We start from the raw sequence: 13,271 nt of genomic DNA, 5'->3' as shown, positions 1-13,271 counted from the left end.
CGGTTACACAAAATATATAAAACATCCCCACTATGTTTTAGATGCTGCGGGGGTGAGGGTACAATGTACCACATATGGTGGGGATGCCCCGAAGTGGAGTCCCTTTGGAAAAAAGACATATGACCTCAATATGGGCCTAAGAATTGTTCCAAACCCTTGGCAACCCCTCCTTAATAAACCCCAAGAAGATATACCACACACAGCCTGTACACTGATTAAACATATCCTAACAGCAACCAGCTGCTGTATTACAGCCTCTTGGAGACTAAAAAGCCCAACTATGTTAGAGGTAGAGAAAAGACTTGGGCGAAACCTCCTGGTGGAAAAATTGACAGCCATTCTTAGTGATAAAGTGGCCAAGTTTGAGGCGGTCTGGGAACCTTGGATGGTGAGAAACGATCCCGTGGCTCTAATCATCAAGTGCTTACATTATAGGTATCTGAAAATACCGGAGAGGACACACAAGGAAAGACACGGCTTAAATAAAAATAGCTCATCAAGCCATGTACCCAAGAAAAACATGTCAAACTGTCGCTGACTTGTGTTCAGAACGAGTGTGATCGTGACAACGCAAAGTACCAGCCTTCCAATTAAATGTGTTTGCATGAAATTGCTCCTGAAATGTACCTAACCCCCTTTGTTTTGATATTTTTGTCTTTCTGTATCTTCATTATGATATGTTTTATTGTCTTTAAATGTTCCCAAACCTTCCCCTCCCCCCAAAAAAATATTAATAAAAGGATTAAGTTAAAAAAAGCCATGGGAATGTGTCAGTGAGGGCTGGTCTGGATCAGCTGAGTGAAGCAGCAGCTGTTTCAGCAGAAGCTCACTCTGAGGCAGGGCACTATCCAGGTACTGATCTGGCCTGCTCCCTGAGCAGCAGAAGGTCGCAGGTTCAAGTCCTGCAAGGACAAACACGCTGTGCTGAGACCTAGCTGTTGTTTGAACAGGTGTGTTAGCAGGAAATGCAGCAATATGCATTGCGTGTACACGCAGGTCCGGCCAGTGTCAGGGTTGCTGGAGCAGGGCCCAGTTCTAGCCCGGTGTTGTCCGACCATGACAGGTTTTGAATCTGTGTCCCTGGATCTGGTTTCAGCTGCACTACCTGAGCCTGCTACTGTATGCCCAGCGCTTCTACTTCTGCTATAGCTGGGGCAGAGGAATCATCAACCTAGATGGTGTACCATGTGGCACGGTCTGGCATAGCACAGCAGTTTGGGTGCTGGCTCAGTTGGGCCCCCACTGGATGGTCAAAAATAAAATACACATAATATGAGCGCCATATTTCCAAGTTTCTGCAATGGATAGTGGAGTGGACTGTGGCAAAAATGGCCAACCCCACTAGTACTAGTTGTGCTTTTTGACAACATCTCTGCCGGGGGCATTCATACTGGAGATGGACAGACAGCTATTGTTGCATTGTCTTTTTTAAGTGCTATAGTACAGGGAGAAAGCAGATGTTTATTCATCTTTATAAAAGTGATCCTTTCCATGTTACCATGGGAGACTTTAGTCCAGCACCCTTGCAAGAGCAGGTCATGTTTCTGTTTTAGCATCCTAGTATGTAAGAAAACCAGAGTCAGAGAGCTCTGAGAACACTGAGGGAGACAGAACTCTGGGAGGAATTATCAGAGGAAAAGGACAAGACAGAGTCACAGGAATACCAGGGTCATACACAGTTTATCAGCCAGGGTACTTGAAGGCTTAAAGCAAAGCAAAGTCAAGCACAGTTCCGAGGTCATACACAATTGAGCAGCAAGGTACTTGACGGTTAGGCAAAGGCAAGTTCAAAGAAGTTCCATGGTCAAAACACAAGAGGAGACCTGGCAGAGTACTTACTGTAGCTTAACAGGAAAAGGAGCAGATGTGATCTGAGTCAGGAACAAAGATTCAACGCAAGGAACATATGACTTCCTGACTTTTAAATAGGGCTTAGCCAGGAAGTGGGAAAGTCCTTTGTTGCAATACCTCTGGGAGTTGTAATTTTTCTAGGGCTTAAGCCCGGTGGGCAACTGCAATATGCAGCAAGAACAAACTCCCACGAGAGCAGGTTTTCTTGCTGTGGCAAATGTAGGCTATTCGCCAACGCACAGGTCTGACAGGTGTCTGCTTTCTGCACTAGTGCTAACCATGCCATAGTGATGGAGCGTTTCTCATAGTGATGCTTCACAACTTCTGCTGCTGCTGCTGCTGCTGCCAATGTCCCTACCCATTCGACCACTACCACCAGGTATCATCAAAAGTGACTTGACATGCGGCCTGAGAGGAAGAAAGTGGTGTAGATGGTAATGATGAGCACTGCGTTGTCTGTTTCTGTGTAGGATCTTCCCCCACAGATGCCACCCTCTGTGAACTTATTACTGTATATCATTGGCCTCCTCTGTCTGCCTTTCCTCCATCTCTGCCTGGACACAATCAATTAGCTTATCCTTGCAATGTGCCACACATCGGGCAAAAAATATATCATTATGTCTTTGAAGCTAAATTCTAAAAGTGTAACCCGAAGGTATACATCTCTCTGTTTGATAGAGACAACATTGGGGTCATTTATCAACCAATGCCACCATTAAATTATCATCGTCATCACCATCATCATCATGCTGCATATTCATTAATGTTTTTGCAAGGAGGTAAATTAGAAGGACAATCTGCATCATCACAGCTCACAAGAGTTGTGGCTCCCGCGAAGGGCCTCAGCAGGCTACACAGCTCTCCCATCAGATACCATTGCGTAGGCTGTAGAAAGGACCCATCCAGCTGCCTGACATGCTGCATTGGATAATCATTGGCCGCCTTCTGTTGCTCATGGAAACCCTCAAGCATACTGAATATATTGTCGAATTCCAGCATGTAGGCATCTCTCTTTTTAGCTGGTGACGAGGCAGGTTGTGGAGGAGATTATAATAATCCATCTGACAGCAGACACGTTACAATGCTGTGCCTGGTCATGCATTCCCTGCTCTTCCAGGCAATTATTCTCCTGTGCCCACTTCGTTTTCACATTTTCATACAAATGTCACTATCCCAAATCTGGGAGGGCTTTAATCTACATGTGTACTGTACTTTCTCAAACATTCACCCAGCCACCATGCCAGCACTGGCCTGGGGGCCTGGGGGTCTGTAGACCGAAGAGGGGTGAAAGGAACAATAATATTATTACCCAATTATAGTAGAAGGATAAAGCTGTGTAATGTGGCAAGTATAATCTTACAGAGGTCCATGCTAAAATGTACTTGAAGCAAAAGGTGACACTATGTGCTCATTTGCATCTTATTTCCCAGAATCCCTTGCTGCAGTGGAACGAGATAATGGTGAAAAGCAGGGTTACACACCTGTCTGAGACATGTGAATGTGCTCACAAGTGATATTTTTATTTGCATTGGAAGGATCAGTAGACATACTGTAAGTATAGTGACAGGCAGAAGAGAATGTCAGCCATGAACACCGTACAAAGTTACAATGTAACTTGTCAGACAAAAATACAGATTTATTTACAATTATGTTAAAGTATCATTGGTATCTGTGCATATTCAATGCCCATTATAATGCTATGCATTGAAGTCCTTAATGTCAATTCCTGCTCACTCTTTACCTATGTAGTTTTCTTGAAGCATCTTCAGTTCAGGGGATGTTTGGGTAACTATGTTTAGATCATAATGTATTTGGCACACAAAACCTCTTGCGATGGATAAGGAAGCACATCTTGAAGGCTGTATGTACAAGCTGACTACAGGTCTTTCATTAAAATGTGGAAACGTACACAATCATTCTCCTTTCATGGAGACTACTGCTCTACTCCATTTGGTGCTGATTGAAACATGATTGACTAAAGCATGAAATACAGGATAGCCCTAATAAAAAGCTCTTATCCTAGCTTCTTCCAAAGGCTGAGATTATAGGGCGTGCTTGAGCATGTGCACGCGCATCGCTCGACCCTCAATCGATCTCTGCACACGGTTTGAGGCAATGGGGGAGGGGGGCAGAGGTGTGGCTATGATGTCACTGAGCTGGTTCGCCGTGATTAGCTGAACTGCTCATATGACTCGGCCGTCACTTGAAGACATATTTTTTGTCTTTTCAAAATGCATGCATGCACTAGAGGCGGCCTCTAAGGGATCCTGCAATTTGTACTTGGTGCGTACGCACAAGCGCCATAGCACACAGTGTGATCTCAGCCTAAGAGTAAAATCTGCACAAGTCTGGATAAATACAATGTTTATGCTCTTATCCAACTGACTGACCTCTCCTCACATTCTTGATGGTGAATCTGGTAAACGTTTCAGCTACTGACAGATAAAACCCTTAAAGCAAATGCCGTCTTTCCATTTTTTTTATTTTAAATTACCATCAAATTGACTTCGAAGACTGGGAATTTGGTTTCTCCTAATGCCAGCAAATATTAGAATAGTTTGCACATGTTTTTCCTCAGCTTGTTGAGGATAATAAGGCAGTTTCAGTAGACACGTGCAACAAATCTTTTCATGAGCATACAAAAAAATATATGTCAAGAATGTCATGTAGACACAGTAGTAACAGTCCTCAAAAAGCACACAGTACATATGTCGTTAATGGCTCTGTAGTATTGAATGGCTAGAGTCATGAAAGCTCAATCCACACTATCGTGACTGCCATTAAAGTCAATTGCAGATATCGTCTTTCTGGTAGCGATAACGTGGATCACACTTTCATGACTCCCACCAATGTTTGAAGAACCCAAAAGTATTCTGCAAAACAAGAGATCAATCTTGCTCATTGACCCAATACATAAAATAAATAATGTCAATACCTAAAAAGGAAAACGGTGGTTCTAGAAATAAGAAGAGCCAGTGGTACGAGTGCGCTTACGTACAGTATACAGAAAGGGTGGACATTTACATTGGTGGTTTGGATTTTGTTCTGGAACAATGTTGTGGTTTAGTTTGGCATTTGTAAAAATGATGGAAAGAAAGGTCAACTTTTAAAAAATCAGTCACCTTTTTGACCATCCTTATTCTATATATATCTTTATATATATATATATATATATATATATATATAAAAATTTGTTTTTTCTTGTATTGCACCATATATAGAATCGTGCAGGCACAATGAGTCCCTGCCCCAAAAAAAGGTTACAATCGATTTCTTGGTGCCTGAGGCACAGGGACATCCAGTGACTGCTTGTTACCAAGGTCACAAGGAGCTCACACCGGGACTTGAACAGGTTCCTCTGCTTGAAACTCAGTGTCCCTGTTTTCAGAGTCTTTACTCACTTATCACTCCGTTTGACGCGGCCGTTCAGCTGCTCGGGGAGAGTTGGCCGTTTTGGCCCTGAGGTGGGTGGTTCTTAGGGTTAGGATTAGGGGTTAAGGTTTTTAGAGTAAGGAGTTAAGGTTAGGGTTTCTAGGTTAAAGTATTAAGATTTTTATTGTAAGGGCTTTAGGCCTTAAGGGTAAGGGGTTAAGGTTAGGGTTTTTAGGGTATGGGGTTAGGGGACAGGTTATCTGCGGTGGTGAAACCCTGGTGGGGAAACAGTAGTGGTTAAATGGCAGCGGCTAAATGGGCACAGCTAATTGTCCTAGACATTGTCCCTGCCTCCTCTGGTGAAGCTGTAGCATCTGGTGGAGATAATACCAGATCCAATATGCTATCTGTCCCACCCCCCCCCTGCTGATTAGACTTCCGTGTCAGAGGGGGTGAGGTGATCAGGAGACAGAGGGAGACAGATATGAGCCACAGTCCAGATTAAACCAAACCGTGGAAGCACTGACTGCCCTCCAGGACTCCCTGACTGCATTAATATACAGTGTGTGTATATATATATATATATATATTGTGACAGAAACCAGGGGATGGTAATACATTCCATATACAGGGCTCCCAGGATACTGAACAGTTTCTGTCCTGTCTAGGCTGAACAGGGCAGCCTCGTGGTACATGCACTCCATTCCACAGTTTGTCTGCTCCCTGTTTTCTGTCACCTGTCATGCTGATTAGAGATCAGGTATATAAGACCTGTTTCCTGTTTCCTCTCCCCCTCTCCCCAAGAGCCCGGAGGCTGGAAGGCTGCTGAACTACAGAGGGGGAAGCCTCTTCCCCAAACAGGTTCAATCATTCTGTTCGTTTGTCTAAGACTGCAAAGGTACTTATTTTGTTGGTGGAAGTGGACAAGCCACTTCCAACTCTGAGTCAGGGATATCTAAGTTTAAGTTATCGCTCAGATGAGCAGCTTTTTGTTTGGCTTTGTTTTTACTGTTTGCACTGTGGCAGTCTCAGTGCCTGGGACTGAATAAACCAGGCATAGCCTGTTTAAAGGAACAGTACGTGACGTCTCATCATTTAACCTACCCTAAAAGACCGTGTTCTAACAGTCCCGGACAGACGGCGGAGCCCCGGAGTAAGCCGTTTGTCACATATGGTGGAGAATGCGGGCAAAACACTAAAAGGTCTGCGGGTTAAAGAACTTTAAAAAATAAAAAAAAATTAAAAAGTTTTTTTTCACTCTCTCCAAACAAGATGGAAGACGTGGTGAGTGCGCTGGTATGCAATGTCGCTGTCCAGAAAGTCGCGTATGAAGCCCTGCAACAGGCGAATGAAACCCAGCGACAGCTGTTAATAGCCCAACAAGAGACTAATGCAAACCAGCAAGAGACTAATGCAAACCAGCAACAGGCGAATGCAAACCAGCAAGAGACAAACCGCTTGCTGAGAGAGGAGCAACAACGGTTCGCTCAGGGCTTACAGCAGGAACTCGAGATCCTGAGGGGGACTATCAGTAACCTTCCACTGGCAGAGGCAGCCCCAGTCTCGAAAATGATCAGGGCAAGCCACTACCTTCAGAAGATGGGACCCTCGGATGATGTGGAAGCCTATCTTCTCACGTTTGAACGCACGGCACAGAGAGAGGGATGGACAGAAGCTGAGTGGGCTGGTCTAATCGCACCCTTCCTAAGCGGCGAACCCCAGAAGGCTTACTTTGATCTAGAGCCAGCCGAAGCTAACGTCTATGCAAAATTGAAGTTCGAGATCCTCGCCCGCCTTGGCGTAACCACGGCTGTTCGTGCCCAAAGGTTTCACGCATGGTCCTTCACGTTGGATAAAGCCACCCGAAGCCAGATGTATGACCTCATCCACCTCGCCCGGAAGTGGCTACAACCCGAGATCAACTCAGCAAGCCACATCGTGGAACGGTTGGTCATGAACCAGTTCTTGAGGAAACTTCCCTCTGCCTTACGCCGTTGGGTCAGTCGGAGTGACCCCCACAATGCGGATGAGCTTGTGGCCCTCGTAGAAAGGTACAATGCAGCAGAAGAGCACCCGCAACCCACAGTCGTGGAGCAACCCCACTACCCGAGGTTCCAGGACTCTTCCAGAGACGGTAAAAGGGTACCGGGGTTAAGATGCGCTGAAGAGCGGCGACCACCTTCACGTAGCACCAGCAACAGTGGCTCGCACACTAAGGGCAATAGCCAACATGGGGAGCCGGGAAAAGGCTCTAAGTGGGACACAGACTATGTACCTAAATGTGTAAATTGTTATGAGAGGGGCCACACAGCAAAAATCTGCCCAATAAATGATGAACCCATGCAATGCAACAGCGTGGAACCTTATTCACTGTGGTCCCAATGTATGGGCCCTAGCCCAGAGGACCCCTTGAATAACCATCTGTGGGCATTTGTAAAGGTTAATGGTAAGAGGGTTCGGGCACTTCTTGACTCTGGGAGCATGGTCACACTAGTGTCCGAATACCTGTTGCCCGTTAAGAAGAAACAGGTAAACAGTTCACAAAGAGTGGCAATTTGTTGTATACATGGGGATAATCATGAATATTCCACTGTTGATGGGGTTTTTTGAAACAGAGTTTGGTTCTTTAGATTTCAAGGTGGGTATTGTACCCAAACTGGCACATGATGTGTTAATAGGGACCGACTTTCCCCATTTTCTAAAAATGTGGTCCCCCGCTCAGAATAGCGCCCAGAGTTCAATAGCGGACCATAACGAAGTATTAGAAGAAACAAATCCTTTCCCTTTTTCAGAAATGGATGTTGACGAGGGCCCAAATAAGAAGGGGGAAAAGGAGGAGTGCTGTAAAATTCCCTTCCCCATCACTACTTTGGTAGGGAATACCCCAAATCAAGATGTTGATCAGGCACTTACCACCCCAGAACCGGATAAGACCCTCGCTGACCTAGAGGTCAGTCCTGGGAGTTTTAAGAAGGCCCAGTGGGAGGACCCCACATTAGCGGTAGCAAGGGGAAATATACGGGACCAGAATAGTACTCCTGGCCAACCATATAGGTCACTTGCTTACCCCTACTTCGAGGTAGAGAACGACCTAGTATAAAAGGTTGATAAAAGGAAATCAGTTACAACTAAACAATTGTTGGTACCACGGACATTCCGTAACGTAGTATTACACCTCGCACATAGTCATCCATTGGGGGGACACCTAGGGGTGGAAAAGACAAAAGAAAAGGTTCTCCGAAGCTTCTATTGGCCTGGGGTTCTGGCAGAAATTACAAACTATTGCTCCTCATGCCCAGAATGTCAGATCACCGCCCCATTCAAAGCGTACCGCAGCCCATTGGTACCCCTTCCCATAATAGAGCTACCATTTGACCGGATCGCTGTGGATCTAGTAGGACCCCTAATAAAGTCTGCTAGGGGACATCAGCATATATTGGTAATATTAGATTAAGCCACCCGATAACCGGAGGCAGTTCCCCTACATAGCACCTCTGCTAAAAACATAGCAAAATAATTAGTAGTTCTGTTTTCCCGGGTCGGAATTCCTAAAGAGATTTTATCTGACCAGGGAACATCATTTATGTCCCAAGTAACAAAAGAGCTATGTAAACTCCTAAAAACCAAGCATCTCAGAACCTCAGTCTATCATCCACAAACAGATGGTTTAGTGGAAAGGTTCAATAAAACCTTAAAGAGCATGTTACGCCGGGCGGTCGATAAGGATGGGAAAAACTGGGATTGTTTGTTACCATACCTGTTATTTGCCATTAGGGAAGTTCCCCAATCATCCACAGGTTTCTCCCCGTTTGAACTATTGTATGGCCGACACTCAAGGGGCTTACTGGATATAGCCAAAGAGACTTGGGAACACGAGGTTACCCCTTACAGAAGTGTAATAGAGCATGTTGCCCAGATGTAGGACCGCATTGCTGCAGTCCTACCCATAGTGAGGGAACACATGGAGAAAGCTCAAGAAGCACAGAGGAATACGTATAATAAGGGTGCTAGGATTTTTTTTTCCAGGTGATAGGGTACTTCTTCTGGTTCCCACCGTGGAGAGTAAATTCATTGCTAAATGGCATGGGCCATATGAGGTCTTGGAAAGAGTGGGAGAAGTAAATTATAAGGTAAGAAAGCCAGGTAGGAGGAAACCTGAGCAAATTTACCATATAAACCTACTCAAGCCCTGGAAAGATAGAGAGGTCTTGTTAACCCTAGTACCCCCAGGTCCGTCAGAGAATCAAGAAACTGACCCAGAGATTAGCATAGCTGAAACCCTGTCCGTGCATCAGAAACGAGAGGTCCAGAATTTAGTGAGAAGAAACAAAGAAGTCTTCTCTACACAGCCAGGTAGAACTAGCGTAATTGAACATGACCTAGTTTCTGAACCGGGGGTCCGAGTTAACCTTAAACCGTACCGAATCCCAGAGGCCAAGAGAGAGGCTATAAGTTTAGACGTTAAAAAAATGCTAAAACTAGGCGTAATTGAGGAATCCCAAAGTGGGTGGAACAGCCCTATAGTTTTAGTCCCAAAGCCAGACGGTACAACAAGGTTTTGTAATGACTACCGGAAACTAAACGCGGTGTCAAAATGTGATACTTATCCTATGCCCAGGGTGGATGAACTTGTAGAGAGACTGGGCAAAGCCCGATATCTCACAACCCTATACCTAACAAAAGGGTACTTGCAGGTTCCCCTCACAGAAAGGGCAAAAGAAAAAACAGCCTTCTCAACCCCAGACGGCCTCTTTCAGTATAAGGTGCTGCCTTTTGGCTTACATAGAGCTCCCGCCACATTCCAAAGAATGATGGATAAAATTTTAAAACCACATGCTCGGTATGCTGCCACCTACCTAGATGATGTGGTAATCCATAGTGAAGATTGGCAGTCCCACCTTCCAAAGGTCCAAGCTGTGCTCGACGCAGTTCGGTCTGCCGGACTAACTGCTAACTCCGCTAAATGCACTATTGGTCTGGAGGAGGCCAAGTATCTGGGGTATTCTATTGGTAGAGGGTTACTCAAACCACAAACACTCAAAGTAGAGGCGATACAAAATTGGCCAAGGCCAGTTACAAAAAAACAAGTAAGGACCTTTTTGGGGTTAATTGGCTACTATAGAAGGTTTATTCCCAATTTTGCAACTAAGGCAACCCCACTAACCGACCTCACAAAAGCAAGAGGACCGCTAATGGTAAAGTGGTCCCCCGAAACCGAACAGGCCTTTAGAAGCCTGAAAGAAGCTCTCTGTGCCCAACCAGTGTTGGTCACACCTGACTTCTCCAAAGAGTTCGTAGTCCAAACCGACGCATCTGAGGTAGGGCTAGGGGCGGTACTCTCCCAGGAGTCTCAAGGGGAGGAGCACCCCATCCTTTATTTAAGTAGGAAACTAAATCCCCAGGAGAAAAATTACTCCATAGTCGAGAAAGAGTGTCTCGCAATAAAGTGGGCTGTAGAGACGCTCAAATATTATCTGTTGGGGAGAAAATTCCGGTTGGTCACAGATCATGCACCCCTTACCTGGATGTGTCAAAACAGGGAGAAGAATGCTAGAGTGACCAGGTGGTTCCTAAGCCTACAACCCTTTAAATTTTCTGTGGAACACAGGTCAGGGCACAAACATGGCAATGCCGACGGGTTGTCAAGGATGCATTCCCTAATATCCATGGTCGCTCATCCCTCGAGGTCTGAGCTGGGGGGGGAGGATATGTGACAGAAACCAGGGGATGGTAATAAATTCCATATATAGGGCTCCCAGGATACTGAACAGTTTCTGTCCTGTCTAGGCTGAACAGGGCAGCCTCGTGGTACATGCACTCCATTCCACAGTTTGTCTGCTGCCTGTTTTCTGTCACCTGTCATGCTGATTAGAGATCAGGTATATAAGACCTGTTTCCTGTTTCCTCTCCCTCTCTCCCCAAGAGCCTGGAGGCTGGAAGGCTGCTGAACTACAGAGGGGGAAGCCTCTTCCCCAAACAGGTTCAATCATTCTGTTCGTTTGTTTAAGACTGCAAAGGTACTTATTTTGTTGGTGGAAGTGGACAAGCCACTTCCAACTCTGAGTCAGGGATATCTAAGTTTAAGTTTTTGCTCAGATGAGCAGCTTTTTGTTTGGCTTTGTTTTTACTGTTTGCACTGTGGCAGTCTCAGTGCCTGGGACTGAATAAACCAGGCATAGCCTGTTTAAAGGAACAGTACGTGACGTCTCATCATTTAACCTACCCTAAAAGACCGTGTTCTAACAGTCCCGGACAGACGGCGGAGCCCCGGAGTAAGCCGTTTGTCACAATATATATATATATATATATATATATATATATATATATATAAGAAACATATAAAGTAGCGCCAAAGTGATATTGTGATTACCAAGTGTAAGTGTGGGATATCAAATATGAAAATGAAAAATAATAAAACCCTATACAAGTTAAAATGATATCCTATGTGCTTAAGGTGAAAATAAATACAATAGGACCATATAACAAATCTCTACATATATAACCAGTAAACAAAGTGAAAAGAAGTTATAGAACCAGTCCTTTTCGAAACAGCCCATCAATTGTAAAACAATTAATACTGGTATGGGGTTCTCCGGCAGCTCTCAAACAGGATTAACCCCATCCAATGAATACCTACAGGAGAAAGAGAAAAGAGAGCGCACGCCCCATAGCGTAAAAAAGTACATTTATTTCTGGAAAAGGAAGGAGGGGGGGGATTTTTGGGAGATCCAGATAGTGTCTCCTATGGTAGCTGGCCGCAATTTAGATCCGCGCTCGATGAAGCCTTGTCGTGCGCATGCGTAATGACATAGTGACTCTCAAGGGAATCAAATTGCAGCCAGCTACCATAGGAGACACTATCTGGATTCCTGCACCAGCTATCATCTTTTTGCAGCATCAAGTGAGAGTTGAACTGTGAATCCTGGGTGCAGACTGACCAGATTGGCGGTGATATTTATCACAAATTGCCTTATTTATACTTACCCTTGTGAGTGAATTTCCTCCCCCCCCTCCTTTTCCAGAAATAAATGTACTTTTTTACGCTATGGGGCGTGCACTCTCTCTTCTCTTTCTCATATATATATATATATATATATATATATATATAGAGAGAGAGAGAGAGAGAGAGAGAGAGAGAGAGAGAGAGAGAGAGAGAGAGAGAGAGAGAGAGAGAGAGAGAGAGAGAGATAAATATGAGACAGTCAGAGAGAGAGTATGTGTATTATATTTCCTTTGGTTGCATAATTTATTGTGAAATGCAGACACACAGAGAAGCTGAATGAGCACTGCAGGAATATGCCCTGCTCATTGCGGACTGACATTAATAATGTCAGTTGTCCTATGTCACTTTAGAGACTTGCAATAATGTAAAGCATTATTCTAATTTCTGAGAGCTCCACTCATTGAGATCTCTGCCCGGCTGCGTTAACATTTAGCAGATTTCTTATTGGTAGTAATTGCAACTGATTGTGTGAATATGAAAGTCAGGAAGAGTTTAACCAGGTGATGAAAGTATAAATATGAGTGATGGAGAGAGGCAGAGATAGCAACTAACAGAACTGAATTAGATCCTGGTGGAAATTGCTAATCTGCAGTTCTGTTTGATAAGAATCAGAATACTATTATGTTCCCAAAGACCTGCACAGAATATTCATCCAAGCCACAAAATCTAGTTTAAATGGAGATAGATGTGTCTCTTAGATGAGATATAAACTGTCATGTAGATGGATCTTGATAGGGTCACTCAACAAGTAATAAGCATCTTGGCCATAATTCCGGTAATGTCCTTCTGTTAATCCTGCAAAGATGACTGCTTCCTATTCCTGTGTAGCACTTAATTGGCAATTGTTTATAGAAGCGGCCAAAGTCTAACTGTGGAGGTTCCAGTGGGCATATCATATGCTGATTGCTTCTTCCGTCAACTCATTCTGTTTGCACAGTAATGAAATATAAATGAAACTATAAAAACATATACAGCTCATAAAACAGAAGCACCGTTGTCTATCTGGTATTGTGGCCTTATCGTATCCCGCCTTGTTAGTTCAATT

The 13,271-nt window shown here is 44.5% G+C and overlaps 1 protein-coding gene across 4 annotated transcripts in view; it reads right to left on the bottom strand.

Annotated features, from left to right (window-relative positions):
- The window catches only part of LRRC4C (leucine rich repeat containing 4C), a 624,976-nt gene that overhangs the window by 152,159 nt on the left and 459,546 nt on the right, over positions 1-13,271 (bottom strand). The gene's annotated exons all lie outside the window — the stretch shown is intronic.

Source organism: Ascaphus truei, chromosome 12 (assembly GCF_040206685.1).
Source record: "Ascaphus truei isolate aAscTru1 chromosome 12, aAscTru1.hap1, whole genome shotgun sequence".
NCBI classification, from domain to species: Eukaryota; Metazoa; Chordata; class Amphibia; order Anura; family Ascaphidae; genus Ascaphus; species Ascaphus truei.
The sequence above is the reverse complement of the archived record's forward strand: the minus strand, read 5'-3'. Positions and strand labels throughout refer to the sequence as shown.